We start from the raw sequence: 9,262 nt of genomic DNA on the forward strand, positions 1-9,262 counted from the left end.
TCACTGTATATCCTTCGGTTATTTTCACACTTAATTATGCCCATTAAAATGTATTTTACAAGTTTTTGTTACTTTCAGAAATTTTGCAGAAATACTCAAGCAAGCGAAACACGCGCAACGCCTGCACGTATTTGTACTGATGCAGAATAGTACAGCCTAGTGCATTTCACACAGGCTGCTAGATTCACTTTCGCCAGAAAGTCGTGTATGCCTAAGGTTAAAAATAAATTACGTTTATAGTGAATGCCCCTATAATTGGTCTTATTTTTACGATTTAGTTTTAATCCAAATGATGCGTGTGCTAAGTGAGTGAACATCAAAGATCACACAACAGAATTGCTCTCTCCCTCTCTCTCTCCCTCTCTCTCTTTCTCGCTCTCTCTCTCTCTCTCTCCCTACCGTTAAGTAACTTGTGGGCGGTGCATCCCTAGTACATTTCTTCCCCTCTCACTCTTCCCTTGCGGAAATTATCTTATACATTTAGACAGCTTTTATAATGAAGAGAACATAGAGGACATAAAAGCAGCAATTTTATGGCAAGTGTACAATTGAAGCTTGCCATCAACAATCACACTCAATGTACATGGATACCGGAGAGAATATTTCAAGTTCAGTTTACGTAGTCACCGTCTGACTTTATCAAAACTACGACGCCTCTTTAAAGGAGACATATTATGCCCCATTTTACAATATGTCTCAGGTGTCCCCAGAATGTATCTGTGAAGTTTCCACTCATAATACTCCACAGATAATTTATAATATCATTTTGAAAATGCCTATTTTGAGTGGATGCAGAAACACGCTCTTTTTCGGGTCTGTCTCTTTAAATGCAAATGAGCTGCTGCTCCCCGCCCCCTTTTCCAGAATAGAGTTGTGCCCTTACAGCTCATACCTGCTAAAAACATCTGTTTTGGTTCTGATTATCATGTTTATCGCGCTGAAATCATGCGTTAAACACACATGAGTTACAAAAAACAGTCGGTTATGTCTGTGAAGGTAAACTGCTGGGAAATAAATCGCATGTTTATTTTAGATCTGTGTGGCAGCAGCAATATACAGTAAATAAATCAATAAATGCACTGCTCTGTTGTCTCCTCTGAGGCTGGGACTCTAAACAGTGTTCTGTGCTCGTCTGTGCAGCCAAAGACAGAACAGTTAGCATGTTTTGCTCAAACTTTCACCATGTCATTAGAGCTGGTACACCGTTGTCACTTGTGAAATCAAAATGACGGCGCCGTGGGTGTAAACTTACAGATTAAAGGGCGGTAATATTATAATGAGATCCCTTTGTCACGTCACTAGGGGAGTGAAATCAGACGCACTCGTTTTCTCAGATGCTTGCAGAAAAAGGCTTACCAAAACAAAGTTACTGGGTTAATCCTTTTCACGTTTCCTTAGTTGGTAGATGCACCGGGGACCTGATTATAGCACTTAAAACCTGGAAAAGTCAGATTTTCATGATATGTCACCTTTAAGAGTTCCGCACTGAAATCAGGATAAATGTAAGTTCGAGTACCTTCAAACACCAACTCCTTCTTCTCTCTGGCAAGATGAAGAAACTTTACCTTGTCCTGAAAATTGGAAAGTTTGATCAGGATAGGCCTTGAACCAGCTCTGTCGTTGTTCCGAAACAAAGGGTTGCGATGCGCCCTCTCAATAGCGGGAAATGCAGGAAAGTTTTCTCGCCCAAATAGTTGCAGGATTAGCTGAGCCATGAAACCAAGAATATCGCGGCCCTCTGAAGATTCTGGAATCCCAACAAAAAGCGAAGATTAGAAGCACTGCTGCGATTTTCCAAGTCTTGGACCTTATCCATCAGGTGAGCACTATCTTTGGTTAGATCGTTAATCTGTGTCGAAAGATCTTGTAGATTATCCTCATTGGCGCCGATACGTTGTTCAAGTGACACAACATGTTCCCCAACAGTATTCAAAGACATTTGTGTACTGCTCAGTTTTGTTTGAATGGGATCGACTTTAGAATCAGCATCTCAGTCTTAATCAGTTGTATTCTGTCCCATAAAGTTTGCAAGGAGATCTGGTCTTGTTTACTCAGAGCCATTATATTCAATATTATCCAGTCTATATCATGAAAATATGACTAGACTGATAGGCGATTATGGCATGTTATATACAAAAAAGCAGTAGGCTAAATAGGGCATAGCGCAAATAAAGCAACTCAAACAGACTCTGCGACACACACTCACGCTGCGGCCATCTTCAATATTTAGGAATGTATATATCAAAAAAACTTGTCAGTTAGGCAGCAGCTTAATTTTTATAACAAGATTAAGAAAAAAAAAAGATTTTCGACAATTGTTTAAGAAGAGATTTATCTATTTTAGGCAAAAATGTATTAACAAAGGTACAAGGTTTATCCAGATTGAAAATTTGGAATAACGAAATTTGGAATAAAGGCAAGAGTATATTTTTGGAGAAATGGTTGGCTCACGGATGTACAACTTACCTATAAAATTTAAAGAATTTTCTGTAGTAATCAAAGTTATTGCCTCTGGGCTTATTAATTTAATGTGCAGCCACCTGACTTATTATAAAGTTGACAATAAAGATTGTAATTTCCTTATAAATGGTAAAAATTTATTTGATAAAATACGCACTAACAAAGATATTAAGTCACAGAAGAGGAGCAGCGCCAGATGCCCAATATCAAATCACACAATTAGTCCGGTGCATAGATCCAAAAAACATGAAGCCAGCAAAAATTAAAATCTGCACACAGTTATATGCAGGGCTTACTTTTGGAGGTCCCGGAAAAAGACCATTACGTTCGACAAGAAGGAGAACATTTGTTCATACACATTTTCAACACTCTTGAACATTTGTCGAAGAAAACTGATGTGATTTGGAAACCGGCTGATAAGGGTGGAGGGTTGGTATTGTTTAATAAGGAATATTATATAGCAGAAGTTAAATTACAATTGTCCAATGAGACCTGTTACATGAAGTTAGATCGTGATCCCACTATTAATTTTAAGGTGGAGGTGGATAAGTTCCGTGAGGAATCATATCAAAAGGGATGTATAAATCAGTTTTAACGAAAGATTGTCCTGTCACTCCCGTAATTTATACGCCTGGTCACCCTATTGTGGCATCGAATGATTGCCTGTTAGAACCTGTCTCAATATGTAGATCGGATTTTGAGACCATTAGTTGAGAATCTTCCATCGTATTTAAAGGACATGGGTGACTTTCTAAAGCAGTTGAATATCATACATGTTGAGCAGGATGTGTCTCTCTGTCTTACAACAATGAATGTTGTCTCGCTATATACGAATATTCCCCATAAGAAAGGTTTGAAGGCTATGAAGTTTTTCTTGGAGCAAAGGAATGAGAAATCTCCTCCTTCCGAGTTTGTATTGGATATGATTTAATTGCTTTTAGAAAAAAAAACGATTACATTTTTTGAGGATGAATATTTCTAACAGAAACAGGGCGCTGCTATGGGCTCTAAGTTTTCTCCTGATTATGCGTGCCTATTTATGGGCTGTTTGGAAGAGAGATACATATGGGATAATAATCCGTTTCTAAGTAACATCGTGTTGTGGAAAAGATAACATATCTTTGACATATTCTGTATTTTTAACGGTTCTTGGAACATGCTTGATAATTTTATCTTGCATCTTAACAATATGGTGGATTCGATCAAATTTAATGTAGAAGTGGATACCTGTTCAGTATCTTTTCTTGATACCAAGCCTACTGATAAAAATTTAATTTTGCACTCTACGAGTGCTCATCCAACCTATTTGAAGAAGGCATTGCTTCAACTGCAATTTCTCAGTTTAAAACGAATTTGCACTGAGAATTCTAAATTTGAGAAAAAGATTTGTGAGAATGTATAAACAGTTTACCCTTACGGGTTATCCTAATAAGTGATTGGATGGTGCACTGGAGAGGATTCGAGGGTCTTCTGAAGAAGTAAATGTGCAACATGAAACTTTAACTGATGCACGGATTGGAAATAAAGTAAAATCTAATGCATTTTCGGTTATTTGTACTACAACATATTTGAAACATAGTCGTGAGATTAAGGATGTGATTAAAAAACATTGGCACATCCTAACCAGCGATCCTGTATGTGCACGCCTTTTCTCTGACCCCCCGTTATTCTCGCATTATAGAGCGAAGAACATAAGAGATTATCTTGTAAGATCAGACACTTTTGCGGGTAATAAGAAAAGAGATCGTATTGGTAATGAAGTAGGCTTTTTTTCCTGTCATAAATGTGCTGCTTTTAAATATATACGGAGAAAACAGGTGTCTTTCAAGAGTTGCGTGACAGATCGAGTGTATCGTATTAGACAGTTTACCACTCGTGCATCCACTAATGTCATTTATTTGTTGACTTGTGTGTGTAATAAGCAATTAGCAAATAGATCAAGTATTATTGAACACATGAGCTCCATTAGGAGAAAGGATATAAAATCTCCAGTAGCTCGTCATTTTGATGAAGCGGCACATTCCATATCGGACTTGGATTTTACGGTAATAGAACATACCACAGCTTCGAAGGGGTGGTGACATGGAATGCCAACTTTTACAAAGAGAATGCAAATGGATTTTTGATTTGAATTGGTTTTGAATTGTTTTTTGTAATGTATGTACAGTATATAAGAAACATTTATAAGATTTATGGGTAAAATTATGAATAAGAAATTCCATGGTGAATATTGATGTTTTAATGTGTGCAGATGTGCACTAATCAATGTGGCACTGAGGAAGAGCTTTGTCTCGAAAACATATTGCACCTTTGTACACCTTTTGTACTTTTTGCACTTGTTTTTTTTTGGCCTCTGATGAAGCATTGAATACAGATTTTTTGAGGAGGTGTAAGCCCTGCATATAACCGTGTGCGGATTTTAATTTTTGCTGGCTAACAAAGATATTAGACATGTCTTTCATGAAAAAAAGAGAGTTATTCCAAGAGAGAAATTTTATTGTAATTCCATCCTAGATTCCATTGGAGAAAAGCATGGCTTTTACCTTACAAATTTTGTATTTCAAATAAGGTAAGAAAAATTCACCTGAAGATTTTACACAAAATATATCCAACTAATATGTTGCTGTCTAACTTTTCTCTACGCTGTTTTTGTAACAGTTGTGAGGGGTTGGCAGAGTGTACAATCATTTTGGAAAGATTGTTTCTCTGCTTTTTCAGTTAAAATTAGTTACACATCCTTAAAATCCAAATTGACATCATCAAAAATGTCTTGTACCTCTACAACCCCCTCATCATGAACACCAGATCCACTTGCAACAATATTGCAACTAATGCTGTCTTCACTATCATGCACATCAGACCTGATAGCTACTGCACTGCAAGCTACAGTACTAGCATGTACTGTGCTAATAACTGTTGTGCTGCTAGCCATTGTGCTAAGAACTGTCACACTAACAGCTGTTGAGGTAAAAGATGCTGTGCTGTATGGCTCAGAAATCAACCTTTTTTCTTCATTGTCTACAAATGCTGCACTAACAATCATTCCTTGGCACATTTCAACCCTTGGCCTATCCTGACTCAAAATCTTTGACGCCAACTCATCAAACTCATATTTCACACCTCTTTGCAAACTCTGTTCGTCCTTCTAATAAGAAGATGACCAACTTCATCAATGTCGTCTAGGGATGGGAAGTGTGAGTTCGCAAATGGCTAATAAGGCCAATCCTGGCCTGGAAGTGTCTCTGACAAACGGGGCAGATCAAGTGAGCTGGGGTGCTCTCTGTCATTTGATTGCTGCTTACTCTAGCTTTGTGTACTGCTCTTTTTTTCTTTGCAGTTTTGCTGTGCATCTGCTCTAAGACCATGGCCCCATTTAATACAGCAAGGTGCCAGGCTGAGCGATCCGGTGCGAGGTCTACCCAAGTGGAGGGATTGATGCCGAAGTCTTTCATTGAGGCTTTTAGAGTATCTTTAAACCTCTTTTTCTGTCCAACTTGCGAGCGTGCATCTCTTTTCAGCTCTCCATACAGGATGCGTTTTGGTAAACGTTAATTTGGCATTCTCACAATGTGACCAGCCCAGCGGAACTGAGATTTTTGCAACAATGTGGAGATACTGGGCATGCTTTGTCCTTTCAAGTATTTCTGTGTTGGGGAATTTATCCTGCCACCTCACTTTTAACAATTTACGCGGACAGCAGAGATGGAAACAATTCAGCTTCTTTGCATGTCGCTGGTACACTGTCCAAGTTTCAGAGGCATAGAGGAGGGCAGAGAGGACTACTGCTCTGTAAACCTTCAGCTTGGTGGTGAGGCTGATCCCTTTACGCTCCCACACTGATGAACTAAGTCTGCTGAAGGCAGAGCTGACCTGGGCTATTCTGACATCGGCACACATCGTGAGAGGGTGCTCCCTAGGTAGGTAAACTTGTCCACAGCTACCAGTGTCTGGTTGTTCACAGTCACAGCGGGCTCCTGGTATGGGTTTCCTGGGGCAGGCTGATAGATCCCCACAGTCTTCTTTGTGCTGATAGTCAAGCTGAAGTTATTACATGCTGTGGAGAACAGTTCCAGGCTATCTTGCATATCTTGAGCACTTCCTGCATTCAGGGCACAGTCATCAGTAAACAAAAAGTCCGTAGAACTTGATGTCAATGCCAAGGTCGGTGTCCAGAAAGGCATCTGACAGCATTGCAGAGAACATCATGAACAGTGTGGGGGCAAGCACACAGCCTTGCTTCACTCCATTCGTAACTGGGAAGGGAACAGATAGATCTCCATTATCAAGCACATGAGCCTGCATGCCCTCGTGGAATTGTCTTACTATACAGATGAATCTTTCTGGGCAACCAAACTGGCTCATGATCTTCCAGAGCCCCTCACGTCTTTCAGTGTCGAATGCCTTGGTTAGGTCCACAAAGGTCGTATAGAAGTCAACATTTTGCTCCTGGCACTTTTCTTGAAGTTGTCGGGCAGCAAATATCATGTCTACTGTTCCTCGTTCTTTCCTGAATCCACACTGGCTCTCAGGAAGCAGCCCCTGCTCTTGGTGCACCGTAAGGAGGTTCCGAAGAATTCTCGCAAGAATTTTACCTGCAATGCAGAGAAGTGAGATTCCTCTGTGATTTTCACACATCTGTCTGTTTCCTTTACGTTTGTAGAGGTGCACTATGGTGGCATCCTTGAAGTCTTGACGGAGAGTGCCTTGCGCCCACATTGTTTGGAATAGTTCTGTTATAATAATAGTTCAAACTAAGCAGCTGGCAAAACACATCATCCTCTAGAACCTTTTTTTTTTAGTTCCCGCACCAACATCTATTGTGATGTCCACGAACTGCTGACATGACTTTAGATTTTGTACATTTCATCATCCTGAATGGCAAATTCTTCATTCATACATTTTGATTGTCGAAATCACCTCCTTTATACAACGTTTTCTCTAACGAACTTACTCTTTTAATGTAGTCTCTTAAAGTTGTGAAAAACGTAAAAGCTACGTCTATTGTAAGATATTACTAATCTGTCTTCTTTTTTGTTTTGTTTTATTATAATTTTTTATTTTTTTTGTTCTTTAATCATCTTTGGAGCTTCTGTTTTTGATGCCTGTTTTTCTGTCATAGTGTTGCTTACAAGTTCTCTAATAAAAAAAACAAACAAACAAAAAAACATATACTCTCGATTTCTGGTTTTATATTGTGGAAAACTTGGAAACACCAAAGACAAATTTCTATCTGGATACTTTAGATCGGTCATGGGCCCTGTGTCTCACCTGTTTGCCTGCTGAGGCAATATTGTTTAAAAAGTTGCCCTGTGGAACATCACCTTAATAGTTTAATTAGACAGGCGATGAATGCACAGAGTAGCATTATAAAATTATAACAGAAATTTCAACACACTCAAATGTATGTAGTATGATAAAACAGCACTGCTTTACCCCACATACACATGACCGGAAGGAGTGGAAAGCCCAACGTATACTTCGTTTTTGTACGCGTACACTAGCGTATGCTAACAGTCGAACGCATAGCCTTTCGAAGTATACTCCATTTAGTGTTGTGTGAACGCGGGAGGTTGACACATGCACTCTAGAAAGCTTCATCCATGTCCAGTGTCTGCTCTATTTTTCCACATAATTTATGACTGATAACAAATATTTAAAAACTTTTTTAAACCAAAGTCTCATACCCTCTTGCTCACAAGCGCTTGTCAGTGCAGCCGTCTGTTGTTATTGCTGCAGTCTCTGCTATTTTGTTGTTGTTCCCTCTCTTTAGTTTTGTTTTCTACTGTGAAACAATGGCCCCGGGCAGTGTTGCCACCTTGTGGATCAACTGATTACTGCAAAACAAATTTAATGCGCATATGCGACCTGCCTGTACAAAGTACAAAATAGGGTGGTGCGTGTATAGTGCGCACATACTATTCTGATGACCAAATTCGGGTCACGCACTGTACGCTGTTCCTCACGCATGCGTAAAAAGTGAAGCATACTTTGGGCTGAAGCGGTCAACTGTGGCACAATAAAAGCTCCGCTGCTTTTGAGCCTTGTGTCACACTCGTCTCTCATTAGCAATCGCTCTGGCGGCCTAGTTCCTCTTCCATGGCTCTCAGCTCCACCCCGCTTCATACTACAGTGATGTTAATAAATCTTGATAAATACACTAGCTCATCCATGAACATGATTTCTGCTCGAGTCCTGTTGGAATGTATCAGTTGGGGATGAAGACGCCAACTCCCATGATTCCACACTCAATCATGGCGTCATCAAACTATGCCTTTTGTGTCTTTGTTTGTTTTGAATATGTGCCTTCTAGTGGCGAAAATTATATACTGTGGTGAATTTTGAATCGATTTCTTCTTGTAAACTCAGAGATGTGGATTCGGACGGAAATTAAATTACCACACGAACTTGGTGTTTGTCAAAAAAACAGTAGGTAATTCAGCCGGGGATTTTTACACGGATGGTGGGAGAAAAACACAACATTCTGGACTCGTACAGCACTAAAATCACTGACTCACCCCTGTAAATGTTGAAAATAGCTCACATCCCCATGAGAAACATTTGCCGTCTGAATCGGGCTAAAGATGAAGTGAATCACACTGATTATATCATTATAATGCCACTTGTCAAGGTGTGGGATTGCAAGCAAACAGTCAGTGCTTGGATGTCATCTGTTGAAAGCAGGAAAAATGGGCACATGAAAAGATCTGAGTGACTTTGACAAGGGCCAAATAGTGACGATGGCTAGACGACTGGGTCAGAGCATCTCCAAAACGGCTAGTGTTGTGGGGTGCCACACTGCCAC

The 9,262-nt window shown here is 39.7% G+C and overlaps 1 long non-coding RNA gene across 1 annotated transcript; it reads left to right on the forward strand.

Annotated features, from left to right (window-relative positions):
• The first annotated feature begins 1,354 nt into the window (after positions 1-1,354).
• On the forward strand, positions 1,355-7,996 carry LOC107676189 (uncharacterized). Its single transcript, XR_001632706.1, has 3 exons — positions 1,355-1,365; positions 6,595-6,597; positions 7,919-7,996. It is a non-coding gene; the product is annotated as an uncharacterized LOC107676189 (long non-coding RNA).
• The last annotated feature ends 1,266 nt before the right edge of the window (positions 7,997-9,262 follow it).

The sequence above is a fragment of the Sinocyclocheilus anshuiensis genome, unplaced genomic scaffold (assembly GCF_001515605.1).
Source record: "Sinocyclocheilus anshuiensis isolate Anshui unplaced genomic scaffold, SAMN03320099.WGS_v1.1 scaffold3835, whole genome shotgun sequence".
NCBI classification, from domain to species: domain Eukaryota; kingdom Metazoa; phylum Chordata; class Actinopteri; order Cypriniformes; family Cyprinidae; genus Sinocyclocheilus; species Sinocyclocheilus anshuiensis.